Genomic DNA, 15,785 nt, shown 5'->3' with positions numbered 1-15,785 from the left:
TTCACAACAGGAGTCCATGGGTAGAGGTTTTATTTTTTACACGCACAACCAACACATGGCAAGATTTGTCACCGACACAGGAAAAAAAGTCGGAAAGACATCACTTGGGCAAATAAAATGCTGGAAAAACGTTGGTTGTCAGGTTCTCAATCTATCTACGAAGGTGCATTTTGCAGCTTAACAGCATCAGGCATTTTGGGGTAATCTCACATAATTAAACATTAGTCCACACGCACGTTGGCTACTACACTGCAATAATAACAACTAATTTAGAGATAGTTCCTCCCAGCGATGAACACATTAAGCGTCCAGCAAAATACACGGAGGCGCAAACACAAAATACACACAGTTAATTTCTAATTCTAGCCAATTGGTCCATTGACTCGATTTAGCGTCTAGCAGATGAAGCGGATCTGGATGCATACCATGTAGAATGCTTCATTGTCAGCACTCCAAGCCAAGCCTGACGTGAGGACGCCGGAGCTCGGCCAACTGATGGATGGAGCAATCTTCTTCCTCCTGCCACCACTGCTGCACCACTCTCCTCTCCCAACCATACGCAGAAAACTTCATATATTTTGTCTTCCTGACATTAAGCCTACTTTTCCCATAATATCTAATGGTGAAACCATGCTTCCATGAATAAAGATTGTAAAAACCATATGTTTCTTACATAGGGTCTAGTGTTAGCCCAATAGCACCGTGCTCACCCAACTAATCTGTATACCCCTAAATCATTTGCTCCAGTGCACAAATTCTTCCCAGACATAGTGTCCGGTCCTGTAATTTGAGCGGAGCAGAGAATGTTGAGCCTGCTGGGACAGGGTGTCCTGTAATTTCAGCGAAGCGGAGAGTGTGTCGAGCCCGCTGGGACAGGGTGTCCTGTAATTTCAGTGCAGCGGAGAGTTAGCATACTCCATAAAATGTACTGTATAAACTTAATCAAGCTCTGCAATGACATGACGAAATCGTGTGTTTCTAACCCACCAATCTAATGTACAATGCCTCAGGGGATCATATGAAACTACAATAACCAAGACATCATCGCAACTCTGGTTTTGCTACACACCATTTACCTCTTATAAGTAAATGCCTATTACCTCTAAGTCCACCCAGGGGCTTGCGGATCCACCTTGCAAGTAGTAGATTGAGCAGACCCTCCATCACCACTTTCAGTTCGATCTTAAATCACAGCCTCTTGGTGTTCATCAATATGTGCTTCGGTCGTCGGCTTGGTCAATTGCATCTGCTTTGTCACCCTCGCTCTCACTGAAACCGGACATGGCGGCACCACCGGTAGCTACAGTCCTCTCCTTGCTGCACACAACACCACGTACGAACTGCCCAGATGAGTCGTGCGCAAATCCGGCGACAACAGCCCCACAAGATCCATTGGCGGATTCCTCTTCGCCACCAATCAAATCCATTAGGGCCACCACGCTAGCCGCCTCATCCAGGAAGATGGGCAACCTGCACGCGTTGAACTAAAGCTCTAAGATCTCTCTGATGCTGGATAGTAAATGGAAGAAGTTTTCTTTTCCAAGAAGGGGATTTCTGACCTGTCTACCGGAGAGATGGAGAAATCCATCGCCATGTCTGCGCTGCTGGAAATCGGACACCCGCGCTGTCAATGCTCGTCCTCGAGCACACCGCTGAAACACCCTCTGGGAGCTAAAACGCCTCTCCCTGTTGTTTTATGATCACTACTTGTGAAAGAAGATCATACTCTGTTTCTTCAAACCAATTCCAATAATAATCAATAGACATGTTGAAAGGACATGCGGTGCCCCCATGTATGGTTTTGGTAATTGATGACAATCTCTATGGACTAACGGTTGCCTTAAGTTATATTTAAAGGATTTGTCCATAGGATTGTCTTCAAGTCCATGTGTTGGTTTCAAGGAGTTTATGAGATGGCCAAAGTGCTTTTTAAGAAATTATCCAAAGATTGGTCATGTGTGAGTTGAGATGGCCAAAGTGCTTTTCAAGGAATTATCCAAAGATTGGTCAGGTGAGAGTTGAGCTTATTGCAAGCATGTCTTGAAGAAGAAGATTGTGTGATCATTCATGTCTACCTTCAAGACATCATTCAAATGAAGAGAATTGGAAAGGTTCAAGGTTGATCAAGACTAAGTCAAGAGTGAATCAAGTTGATCAACTCACAAAGCGCAGAAGATGTACCGAGAGGGATCAAGTGATCCCATGATATGGTAAGAATTGTCAATTACGCTTTGTGTACTAACCCATGGTCTTTGTGAGAGTTCTTTGTGGGGTTAGGTTGCGGTGTGCAAGTTCAAGTGGAGCATCATGAAGAGATCAAATGCTTGAAGCTTGCCGTCCTTTGTGGTGATAATGGACTTGTGAAGATGTGCGGAAGAGTGGCTCACCCATAGTGGAGTATGGGGGAGCAATCAACTAGTCTTCATCGAGTCAACACAATCAAGAAAGGTGGTCCAACTTGAGGGAGTCAAGATTGTCATCATCTAGCTCAAGTGGACCATGTGCAAGGCAAAGGTTTGCCCTTGATAGGTTTTCTATTTTATCGGTCTCATGATGGTAGTTGGGAGACCGGGTTATAGGATCGATTGCCGTACTATCAAGGGGGCTCTCGATGAGTAGCTTGATCATATCGTTCGTAGAGAGCTCAAACCATTGCATCCTTGCATCATCTTTCTTGGTTCTTGTTTGGTTCTCTTTGTGAGTCTTAGAGCTTATGGTCATCTTGATGACAAGCTTGAGTTCATCGAAAACGGAGTTCGCATGCATCTTCTATGATGTTTTCGATATTGGAGGTTTTGCCGATTCTTCTCGGTTGAAGGTTTCACTCCTCTTTTTGTTAGGCATACCTCCCCTGCCTCTTCTTACTATTACCAGTCGCTGTTTTGATGCTACTCGTCGTCTTGTTTCCAACAAGCTTGAGTTTGCTCAATTCGGAGCTCATATGCAGAAGTTATGGCAGTTCTTGTTTTCTTGGAAGTGGTTTTTGTCTGGTCCCAGCGGTAGTATCTCGAGCCCCAGCGGTAGTACCGCTTGGAGCTCTCAGCCGTTGTACCGCTGCTTTCGGGCGGTGGTACCGCCATCTTGCTCAGCAAAGACTTGGGCAGTTGTTCCGGCCAGGCACCGCCCAAGTACCGGTCAGGCCTCTGTTTTGATGCGGTACTCGGGCGGTGGTGGCCCGGTTGGTCCGGTCGTACCGGTACCACCGGTGTCCGGAGCGGTTCTACCGCTCAGGACTTAGCCGCCCGAGCGCTCAAGGCCATGCGGTTGCACCGGCCCGGTACCGCTCGACTACCGCACTCAGGGGTGACTCCCTTCTGTTCCTATGCGGTGGTTGAGCGGTGGCTGGGCGGTTGCTCCGGTTGTTCTTCTCAACCGGTGCTACCGCCTGGTCGCCCGGTTGTACCGCCTGGTAGGGTTCTGCACGTATACTGTGAGTCCCGGTTGTACCGGGACCAGGAGCGGTAGTACCGCTTGTGTGCGGGCTGAGCACATAATAGTTGGATTTCCCCCCTCCTTTAAAAGGGGGTCTTCTTCCCCAATGAACCCTATCTCTTGAGCTCGTTTTTCCCCCATTGTTGACCTTTTTTGAGCTTGCTAACTCTCAATCCCTCCATGGATTCTTGCTAGTTTTTGAGGGAAAAGAGAGAGGAGATCTAGATCTACATTTCCACCAATCACTTTCTCCTCTATGTGAGGGGAACCCCTTGGATCTAGATCTTGGAGTTCTTGGTGTTCTCCTTCTTGTTCTTCCTCTCATTTTCCTCCCTAACATTAGTTGCTCCGGTGGGATTCGAGAGAGAAGGACTTGTGCACTCCGTGTGCCCTTGCCATTGCATTTGGTGCATCGGTTTGAGTTCTCCACGGTGATACGTGGAAGTGAAGTTTGAGAAGCTTATTACTCTTGGGTGTTTGGGCACCCTAGAGCTTGTTCCTCTTGGGTGCCTTGGCGCCCTAGACGGTTGGTGTTGTTCGGAGCTCAATCATTGTGGTGTAAAACTCCGGGCAAATGTCGGGGTCTCCAATTAGGTTGTGGAGATCGCCCCGAGCAATTTGACGGGTACCGGTCACCGCCCCCAAGGGTTGCCAAAGTGTACGGGTTCGGTGACCGCCCCCAAGGGTTGCCATTTGTACGGGTTCGGTGACCGCCCTCAAGGGTCCCTTAGTGGAATCACGGCATCTTGCATTGTGCGAGGGCGTGAGGAGATTACGGTGGCCCTAGTGGCTTCTTGGGGAGCATTGTGCCTCCACACCGCTCCAAACGGAGATTAGCATCCACAAGGGTGTGAACTTCGGGATACATCGTCGTCTTCGCGTGGCTCGGTTATCTCTTACCCGAGCTCTTTACTTATGCACTTTACTTTGCGATAGCCATATTGTTTCTTGTCATATATCTTGCTATCACCTAGTAGTTTATCTTGCTTAGCATAAGTTGTTGGTGCACATAGGTGAGCCTAGTTGTTGTAGGTTTTGTGCTTGACAAATTAACCGCTAGATTTATTCCGCATTTGTTCAAGCCTAAACCGTAATTATTTTAAAACGCCTATTCACCCCCCCTCTAGGTGACATCCATGATCTTTCACATGTATTTCTTGAAGGAAATATGCCCTAGAGGCAATAATAAAGTTATTATTTTATTTCCTTATATCGTGATAAATGTTTATTGTTCATGCTAGAATTGTATTATCCGGAAACATAATACTTGTGTGAATACATAGACAAACTAAACGTCACTAGTATGCCTCTACTTGACTAGCTCGTTAATCAAAAATGGTTATGTTTCCTAACCATAGACATGTGTTGTCATTTGATTAACGGGATCACATTATTGGGAGAATGATGTGATTGACATGACCCATTCCATTAGCTTAGCACCCGATCGTTTAGTATGTTGCTATTGCTTTCTTCATGACTTATACATGTTCCTATGACTATGAGATTATGCAACTCCTGTTTCCCGGAGGAACACTTTGTGTGCTACCAAACGTCACAACATAACTGGGTGATTATAAAGGAGCTCTACAGGTGTCTCCAAAGGTACATGTTGGGTTGGCGTATTTCAAGATTAGGATTTGTCACTCTGATTGTCGAAGAGGTATCTCTGGGCCCTCTCGGTAATGCACATCACATAAGCCTTGCAAGCATTGCAACTAATGAGTTAGTTGTGAGATGATGTATTATGAAACGAGTAAAGAGACTTGCCGGTAACGAGATTAAACTAGGTATTGAGATACTGACGATCGAATCTCGGGCAAGTAACATACTGATGACGAAGGGAACAAAGTATGTTGTTATGCGGTCTGACCGATAAAAGATCTTCGTAGAATATGTGGGAGCCAATATGAGCATCCAGGTTCCGCTATTGGTTATTGGCCGGAGACATGTCTCGGTCATGTCTACATTGTTCTCGAACCCGTAGGGTCCGCACGCTTAACGTTACGATGACAGTTTCATTATGAGTTTATATATTTTGATGTACCGAAGTTAGTTCAGAGTCCCGGATGTGATCACGGACATGACGAGGAGTCTCGAAATGGTCGAGACATAAAGATTGATATATTGGAAGCCTATGTTTGGACATCGGAAGTGTTCCGGGTGAAATCGGCATTTTACTGGAGTACCGGGAGGTTACCGGAGCCCCCCGGTAACCTAATGGGCCTTAATGGGCCTAGTGGAGGAAGAGGAGAGGAGGCCTAGGGGCTGCCGCACGCCCCTCCCCCCCTAAGTCCGAATTGGACAAGGAGGGGGCGGCGCCCCCCCTTTCCTTTCTTCCCTCTCTTCCTTCTTCCCCAAGTCCTAATCCAACTAGGGAAAGGGGGGAGTCCTACTCCCGGTAGGAGTAGGACTCCTCCTGCGCGCCTCCTCCTAGGGCCGGTCGCACCCCCCTTGGCTCCTTTATATACGGGGGCAGGGGGCACCCCTAGACACACAAGTTGATCTCTAAGATCATTCTCTTAGCCGTGTGCGGTGCCCCCTTCCACCATAGTCCTCGATAATATTGTAGTGGTGCTTAGGCGAAGCCCTGCGACAGTAGAACATCAAGATCGTCACCACGCCGTCGTGCTGACGAAACTCTTCCCCGACACTTTGCTGGATCGGAGTCCGGGGATCGTCATCGAGCTGAACGTGTGCAAGAACTCGGAGGTGCCGTAGTTTCGGTGCTTGATCGGTCAGACCGTGAAGACGTACGACTACATCAACCGCGTTGTCATAACGCTTCCGCTGTCGGTCTACGAGGGTACGTAGATCACACTCTTCCCTCTCGTTGCTATGCATCACCATGATCTTGCGTGTGCGTAGGAATTTTTTTGAAATTACTACGTTCCCCAACAGTGGCATCCGAGCCTAGGTTTTATGCGTTGATGTTATATGCACGAGTAGAACACAAGTGAGTTGTGGGCGATATAAGTCATACTGCTTATCAGCATGTCATATTTTGGATCGGCGGTATTGTTGGACGAAGCGGCCCGGACCGACATTACGCGTACGCTTACGCAAGACCAGTTCTCCCGACGTGCTTTGCACAAAGGTGGCTAGCGGGTGTCAGTTTCTCCAACTTTAGTTGAACCAAGTGTGGCTACGCCCGGTCCTTGCAAAGGTTAAAACAGCACCAACTTGACAAACTATCGTTGTGGTTTTGATGCGTAGGTAAGAACGGTTCTTGCTAAGCCCGTAGCAGCCACGTAAAACTTGCAACAACAAAGTAGAGGACGTCTAACTTGTTTTTACAGGGCATGTTGTGATGTGATATGGTCAAGACATGATGCTAAATTTTATTGTATGAGATGATCATGTTTTGTAACTGAGTTATCGGCAACTAGCAGGAGCCATATGGTTGTCCCTTTATCGTATGCAATGCAATTGCGCTGTAATGCTTTACTTTATCACTAAGCAGTGGTGATAGTCGTGGAAGCATAAGATTGGCAAGACAACAACGATGCTACGATGATGATCAAGGTGTCGCGCTGGTGACGATGGTGATCATGACGATGCTTCGAAGATGGAGATCACAAGCACAAGATGATGATGGCCATATCATATCACTTATATTGATCGCATGTGATGTTTATCTTTTATACATCTTATCATGCTTTGATTGACGGTAGCATTTTAAGATGATCTCTCACTAATTATCAAGAAGTGTTCTCCCTGAGTATGCACCGTTGCGAAAGTTCTTCGTGCTGAGACACCACGTGATGATCGGGTGTGATAGGCTCTACGTTCAAATACTACGGGTGCAAAACAATTGCACACGCGAAATACTCAGGTTATACTTGACGAGCCAAGCATATACAGATATGGCCTCGGAACACAGAGACCGAAAGGTCGAGCGTGAATCATATAGTAGATATGATCAACATAGTGATGTTCACCAATGAAACTACTCCATCTCACGTGATGATCGGACATGGTTTAGTTGATTTGGATCACGTGATCACTTAGAGGATTAGAGGGATATCTATCTAAGTGGGAGTTCTTTAGTAATATGATTAATTGAACTTAAATTTATCATGAACTTAGTACCTGATAGTATATTGGGACAATTACATTTGAGCCCCTAGTTGTGTCACACCCGTGTGTTTTGCCCCTAAATTCAAAAAACCCTCGTTTCTGCCCGAGCTCGTTTGCTCTTCTTATGCTTTTCCCCTTTGACTGTTTGACCGTAACTTTGAAAACTTCATAATGAATTCATACTAACTCAGAAAAATGCATATAAGATATCAAAATGTTCGGATAAACATCACCTATATGTTTTGAATTTGTTTTCAATTTTTTCATCATTTACTATTCATGCTAACATCATATGAGCTCAAACTAAGATAGGGACTTTTGAGCACTTTTGTCATGAATGCAAATGACATGCACATATAGGTGATGTTTTTCCGATCATTTTGATATCTTATTTGTATTTTTCCGAGTTAGTATGAATTCGTTATGAAGTTTTCAAAGTTGCGGTAAAACGGTCAAAGGGCAAAAGCATAAGAGGAGTAAACGAGCTTGGACAGAAACGAGGGTTTTTTGAATTTAGGGGCAAAGCACCCGGGTGTGACACAACTAGGGGCTCAAATGTGATTGTCCCTAGTATCTTGCTTGTTTATGTTTGATTGTAGATAGATGACCCGTGCTGTTGTTCCGTTGAATTTTAATGCATTCCTTGAGAAAGCAAAGTTGAAAGATGATGGTAGCAATTACACGGACTGAGTCCGTAACTTGAGGATTATCCTCATTGCTGCATAGAAGAATTACGTCCTGAAAGCACCGCTGGGTGCCAGGCCTGCTGCTGGAGCAACACCAGATGTTATGAACATCTGGCAGAGCAAAGCTGATGACTACTCGATAGATCAATGTGCCATGCTTTACGGCTTAGAATCGGGACTTCAACGACATTTTGAACGTCATGGAGCATATGAGATGTTCCAGGAGTTGAAGTTAATATTTTAAGCAAATGCCCGGATTGAGAGATATGAAGTCTCCAATAAGTTTTATAGCTGCAAGATGAAGGAGAACAGTTCTGTCAGTGAGCATATACTCAAAATGTCTGGGTATAATAATCACTTGATTCAATTGGGAGTTAATCTTCCAGATGATTGCGTCATTGACAGAATTCTCCAATCACCACCACCTAGCTACAAGAGCTTCGTGATGAACTATAATATGCAAAGGATGAATAAGACTATTCCCGAGCTCTTCGCAATGCTGAAAGCCGCGGAGGTAGAAATCAAGAAGGAGCATCAAGTGTTGATGGTCAACAAGACCACTAGTTTCAAGAAAAAGGGCAAAGGGAAGAAGAAGGGGAACTTCAAAAAAAAACAGCAAGCAAATTGCTACTCAAGAGAAGAAACCCAAATCTGGACCTAAGCCTGAAACTGAGTGCTTCTACTGCAAGCAGACTGGTCACTGGAAGCGAAACTGCCCCAAGTATTTGGCGGATAAGAAGGATGGCAAGGTGAGCAAAGGTATATGCGATATACATGTTATTGATGTGTACCTTACTAATGCTCGCAGTAGCACCTAGGTATTTGATACTGGTTCTGTTGCTAACATTTGCAACTCGAAACAGGGACTACGGATTAAGCGAAGATTGGCTAAGGACGAGGTGACGATGCGCGTGGGAAATGGTTCCAAAGTCGATGTGATCGCGGTCGGCACGCTACCTCTACATCTACCTTCGGGATTAGTATTAGACCTAAATAACTGTTATTTGGTGCCAGCGTTGAGCATGAACATTATATCTGGATCTTGTTTGATGCGAGACGGTTATTCATTTAAATTAGAGAATAATGGTTGTTCTATTTATATGAGTAAAATCTTTTATGGTCATGCACCCATGAAGAATGGTCTATTCTTATTAAATCTCGATAGTAGTGACACACACATTCATAATGTTGAAGCCAAAAGATACAGAGTTGATAATGATAGTGCAACTTATTTGTGGCACTGCCGTTTAGGTCATATCGGTGTAAAGCGCATGAAGAAACTCCATACTGAGAGAGCAACAGATTTGTTGGAAATTATACATACAGATGTATGCGGTCCGATGAATGTTGAGGCTCGTGGCGAATATCGTTATTTTCTCACCTTCACAGATGACTTAAGCAGATATGGGTATATCTACTTAATGAAACATAAGTCTGAAACATTTGAAAAGTTCAAAGAATTTCAGAGTGAAGTTGAAAATCATCGTAACAAAAAAATAAAATTCCTACGATCTGATCGTGGAGGAGAATATTTGAGTTACGAGTTTGATGTACATTTGAAACAATGCGGAATAGTTTCGCAACTCACACCACCCAGAACACCACAGCGTAATGGTGTGTCCGAACGTCGTAATCGTACTTTACTTGATATGGTGCGATCTATGATGTCTCTTACTGATTTACCGCTATCGTTTTGGGGTTATGCTTTAGAGACGGCCGCATTCACGTTAAATAGGGCACCATCAAAATCCATTGAGACGACGCCTTATGAACTGTGGTTTGGCAAGAAATCAAAGTTGTCGTTTCTGAAAGTTTGGGGCTGCGATGCTTATGTGAAAAAGCTTCAACCTGATAAGCTCGAACCCAAATCGGAGAAATGTGTCTTCATAGGATATCCAAAGGAAACTATCGGATACACCTTCTATCACAGATCCGAAGGCAAGACTTTTGTTGCTAAATTCGGAAACTTTGTAGAGAAGGAGTTTCTCTCGAAAGAAGTGAGTGGGAGGAAAGTAGAACTTGATGAGGTAATTGTACCTGCTCCCTTATTGGAAAGTAGTACATCACAGAAACCGGTTTCTATGACACCTACATCAATTAGTGAGGAAGCTAATGATGATGATCATGAAACTTCAGAACAAGATACTACTGAACCTCGTAGATCAACCAGAGTAAGATCCGCACCAGAGTGGTACGGTAATCCTGTTCTAGAAGTCATGCTACTAGATCATGATGAACCTACGAACTATGGAGAAGCGATGGTGAGCCCAGATTCCGCAAAGTGGCTTGAAGCCATGAAATCTGAGATGGGATCCATGTATGAGAACAAAATGTGGACTTTGGTTGACTTGCCAAAAGATCGGCAAGCAATTGAGAATAAATGGATCTTCAAGAAGAAGACTGACGCTGACGGTAATGTTACTGCCTACAAAGCTCGACTTGTCGCAAAAGGTTTTCGACAAGTTCAAGGGATTGACTACGATGAGACCTTATCACCCGTAGCGATGCTTAAGTCTGTCCGAATCATGTTAGCAATTGCCGCATTTTATGGTTATGAAATTTGGCAGATGGATGTCAAAACTGCATTCCTGAATGGATTTCTGGAAGAAGAGTTGTATATGATGCAGCCGGAAGGTTTTGTCGATCCAAAGGGAGCTAACAAAGTGTGCAAGCTCCAGCGATCCATTTATGGACTGGTGCAAGCCTCTCGAAGTTGGAATAAACGCTTTGATAGTGTGATCAAAGCATTTGGTTTTGTATAGACTTTTGGAGAAGCCTGTATTTACTAGAAAGTGAGTGGGAGCTCTGTAGCATTTCTGATATTATATGTAGATGACATATTACTAATCGGAAATGATATAGAATTTCTGGATAGCATAAAGGGATACTTGAATAAGAGTTTTTCAATGAAAGACCTCGGTGAAGCTGCTTACATATTGGGCATTAAGATCTATAGAGATAGATCAAGACGCTTAATTGGACTTTCACAAAGCACATACCTTGACAAAGTTTTGAAAAAGTTCAAAATGGATCAAGTAAAGAAAGGATTCTTGCCTGTGTTACAAGGTGTGAAATTGAGTAAGACTCAATGCCCGACCAATGCAGAAGATAGAGAGAAAATGAAAGATGTTCCCTATGCTTCAGCCATAGGCTCTATCATGTATGTAATGCTGTGTACTAGACCTGATGTGTGTCTTGCTATAAGTCTAGCAGGGAGGTACCAAAGTAATCCAGGAGTGGATCACTGGACAGCGGTCAAGAACATCCTGAAATACCTGAAAAGGACTAAGGATATGTTTCTCATATATGGAGGTGACAAAGAGCTCATCGTAAATGGTTACGTTGATGCAAGCTTTGACACTGATCCGGACGATTCTAAATCGCAAACCGGATATGTGTTTACATTAAACGGTGGAGCTGTCAGTTGGTGCAGTTCTAAACAAAGCGTTGTGGCGGGATCTACATGTGAAGCGGAGTACATAGCTGCTTCGGAAGCAGCAAACAAAGGAGTCTGGATGAAGGAGTTCATATCCGATCTAGGTGTCATACCTAGTGCATCGGGTCCAATGAAAATCTTTTGTGACAATACTGGTGCAATTGCCTTGGCAAAGGAATCCAGATTTCACAAGAGAACCAAGCACATTAAGAGACGCTTCAATTCCATCCGGGATCTAGTCCAGGTGGGAGACATAGAGATTTGCAAGATACATACGAATCTGAATGTAGCAGACCCATTGACTAAGCCTCTTCCAGGAGCAAAACATGATCAGCACCAATGCTCCATGAGTGTTAGAATCGTTACTGTGTAATCTAGATTATTGACTCTAGTGCAAGTGAGAGACTGAAGAAAATATGCCCTAGAGGCAATAATAAAGTTATTATTTTATTTCCTTATATCATGATAAATGTTTATTGTTCATGCTAGAATTGTATTATCCGGAAACATAATACTTGTGTGAATACATAGACAAACTAAACGTCACTAGTATGCCTCTACTTGACTAGCTCGTTAATCAAAGATGGTTATGTTTCCTAACCATAGACATGTGTTGTCATTTGTTTAACGGGATCACATTATTGGGAGAATGATGTGATTGACATGACCCATTCCATTAGTTTAGCACCCGATCGTTTAGTATGTTGCTATTGCTTTCTTCATGACTTATACATGTTCCTATGACTATAAGATTATGCAACTCCCGTTTGCCGGAGGAACACTTTGTGTGCTACTAAACGTCACAACGTAACTGGGTGATTATAAAGGAGCTCTACAGGTGTCTCCAAAGGTACATGGGTTGGCGTATTTCGAGATTAGGATTTGTCACTCTAATTGTCGAAGAGGTATCTCTGGGCCCTCTCGGTGATGCACATCACATAAGCCTTGCAAGCATTGCAACTAATGAGTTAGTTGTGAGATGATGTATTACGAAACGAGTAAAGAGACTTGCCGGTAACGAGATTAAACTAGGTATTGAGATACCGACGATCAAATCTCGAGCAAGTAACATACTGATGACAAAGGGAACAATGTATGTTGTTATGCGGTCTGACCGATAAAAGATCTTCGTAGAATATGTGGGAGCCAATATGAGCATCCAGGTTCCGCTATTGGTTATTGGCCGGAGACATATCTCGGTCATGTCTACATTGTTCTCGAACCCGTAGGGTCCGCACGCTTAACGTTACGGTGATAGTTTCATTATGAGTTTATATGTTTTGATATACCGAAGTTAGTTCGGAGTCCCGGATGTGATCACGGACATGACGAGGAGTCTCAAAATGGTCGAAACATAAAGATTGATATATTGGAAGCCTATGTTTGGACATCGGAAGTGTTCCGGGTGAAATCGACATTTTACTGGAGTACCGGGAGGTTACCGGAACCCCCCGGTAACCTAATGGGCCTTAATGGGCCTAGTGGAGGAAGAGGAGAGGAGGCCTAGGGGCTGCCGCATGCCCCTCCCCCCAAGTCCGAATTGGACAAGGAGGGGGGGCGGCGCCCCCCCCTTTCCTTTCTTCCCTCTCTTTCTTCTTCCCCAAGTCCTAATCCAACTAGGGAAAGGAGGGAGTCCTACTCCCGGTAGGAGTAGGACTCCTGCGCGCCTCCTCCTAGGGCCGGCCGCACCCCCCCTTGGCTCCTTTATATACGGGGGCAGGGGGCACCCCTAGACACACAAGTTGATCTCTAAGATCGTTCTTTTAGCCGTGTGCGGTGCCCCCTTCCACCATAGTCCTCGATAATATTGTAGTGGTGCTTAGGCGAAGCCCTACGACAGTAGAACATCAAGATCGTCACCACGCCGTCGTGCTGACGAAACTCTTGCCCGGCACTTTGCTGGATCGGAGTCCGGGGATCGTCATCGAGCTGAACGTGTGCAAGAACTCGGAGGTGCCGTAGTTTCGGTGCTTGATCGGTCGGGCCGTGAAGACGTACGACTACATCAACCGCGTTGTCATAACGCTTCCGCTGTCGGTCTACGAGGGTACGTAGATCACACTCTCCCCTCTCGTTGCTATGCATCACCATGATCTTGCGTGTGCGTAGGAAATTTTTTGAAATTACTACGTTCCCCAACATTTCTCTAGGAAGAAAAGCAATACACATGAGTGCCTCAAGATCAAGGGCCAACTGTTTTGGAAAATATCATAGCATATATCATATTTTTTATAAATTTGTACTAAAAGGGGATGCACGTACACTTATATTGGCTTGATCACCTATAAAATCAGATCTTACTAGTGGACATTGGTACTCTCAGATGCTTCCCATTAAACATCATGCAATTTATGAATTACCACTGCCCTAGGCACTCCATAGTCCAGCTATCTTGCTTGTGACGATCTCATATGTGCTCAGCATATCATCCTAATATACAACTACAGGATCGCGAAGTAAAAGCAGAGAGAAAGATTATAGGGAAGAGAGGGTGAACAAAAATTAGCTAGTGCGCGCGGGCTAGCATCTCATATGATGAGGGAAGGCACTACATGGAGAAGGTTTCGGCAACAACTTTAAATAATGCAGAATAGAAGGCAATCACATTTGAAATGATAGAAGACAAATTGTATCAGGTTATATGAGTGATAGAGGCTATAATACTACTTTGAGGTGCTGGGCATATATTGGCAATGTGAGATGGCACAATGAGATTATGTTTATACCAGAAAAAAAGGATCGACCGAGGTGTGGGGAGGCATGCATTCGACCACTCGCCATGCAGTTATAAGTTGTTGAAGCTTAGTTGATTGTCACCATCATCATACTGTAAAATGACTTATGCGTCAACCTGCATACTTATGCATGTCTATCTAGCAGTGTATAATTGGTATAAGCACACGACGATTAGTTATGCTAAAAAACAACACATTTTAGAACTGATAAGGTTTGCTTTTCTCAAGCTATTCATCATCTAATATGCAGGTAATCCAGCAATACTATCAAACTTAAAAGGCCAACAATAATAAATAGCTAAGCTGCTTACTGCTCACGGCTTCATGCATATATTCTCCATGGCTGCCACGGTGTCATTGCACCTGAATAAAAAACAGCAACTTCACACGAGTCACCAATGACATCGCTGAATACATCATATGTAAGTCAAAAGTATGCACCATGCATGAGCAGAAAAATTATGCATAGACAAATGGAAGGTGCACATCCTATACTTAAGTTGTACCAAAATACCGAATAATGTAGGTGCCCCCTGAATCAGTAAGAGTAAGCCTTCATGAACTTCAAGACGTAACAAATATCCCTATGCTCACACTACCAAAAGTTTCCTTTTAGGACCTTCTGCTACAGGTACGCCGCCAATTTTATTATCCTTCATGAACTTAAATCTTCTAAGATTAGATCATCACTGTTAACCGTAATAACCTGAAGAAAACACGTTTGTACATATATTAATAAGGAGCAACACAAATCCAAATATCCATTTGCTCCTCCTTCACGAACTCAGATCCAATATCGTCTGCTCCTACCACAAGGAAACGTCATTCAGACTTAAGAAGTATAGAACTACTTATGAGAGGGAGAAGATCAGAGAAAGAAAGAGATGCACATATAAGTTGCATTCATCGCACAATAAAGATGTGGATCTCTTGGTGCCTGTGATACATACCATGAAAAAGGCATGGTCATCGCTATCGGTTGGAGGCACAAAGATCGCCACCAGCGGACGGGGGTGGCCGCGAGGCAGTTTGGCGGTGGCCGTGTGTGACAGGAGTTTCCTGGCCTTCTGGTGCTCCTCGTCCTCGTCCTCGTAGTCGACGTTGTCCTCCTCGTCCTCGAACTCGAAGCTGCAGCCCCTTCCCGCCGCCCCGACGGCCGCGGGCCCTCCAGCTTGTCCTCCTCCTCCTCCTCGCGGACACCCACCGCCACTCAATGGAGGGCGCCTTCCGCATGTCGGCCACCGCCGACGACTCAGCTGCCATTCCCGGGCCGTGGCTTCAATCAGATCGAGAGATGAGAGGACGGGGCAGGGCTAGGGAAATCCTCCCGCCCGTGCACCAGTAGTCTCACGTGAAGCAGAAGAGGAACAACGGCGAGTGGCACGGCGGCGGCCTGCGGCGAAGGGCAGCTCCGACGGC

General features: G+C 44.7%; 1 long non-coding RNA gene across 3 annotated transcripts; it reads right to left on the bottom strand.

Annotated features, from left to right (window-relative positions):
- Positions 1-617: 617 nt before the first annotated feature.
- Positions 618-15,779, bottom strand: LOC123102231 (uncharacterized). 3 transcript variants are annotated; one of them, XR_006448845.1, is made up of 6 exons: positions 15,317-15,779; positions 14,678-15,172; positions 14,358-14,458; positions 1,560-1,686; positions 1,101-1,470; positions 618-882 (listed from the first exon to the last, which is right to left on the bottom strand). It is a non-coding gene; the product is annotated as an uncharacterized lncRNA (long non-coding RNA). The 3 variants fall into 3 exon arrangements; XR_006448844.1 differs by having other exon boundaries at positions 14,358-15,172; XR_006448846.1 differs by lacking the exon at positions 14,358-14,458.
- Positions 15,780-15,785: the final 6 nt, after the last annotated feature.

The sequence above is a fragment of the Triticum aestivum genome, chromosome 5A (genome assembly GCF_018294505.1).
Source record: "Triticum aestivum cultivar Chinese Spring chromosome 5A, IWGSC CS RefSeq v2.1, whole genome shotgun sequence".
Taxonomy (NCBI): Eukaryota; Viridiplantae; Streptophyta; class Magnoliopsida; order Poales; family Poaceae; genus Triticum; species Triticum aestivum.
This window is presented reverse-complemented; position numbering and strand designations above follow the sequence as displayed.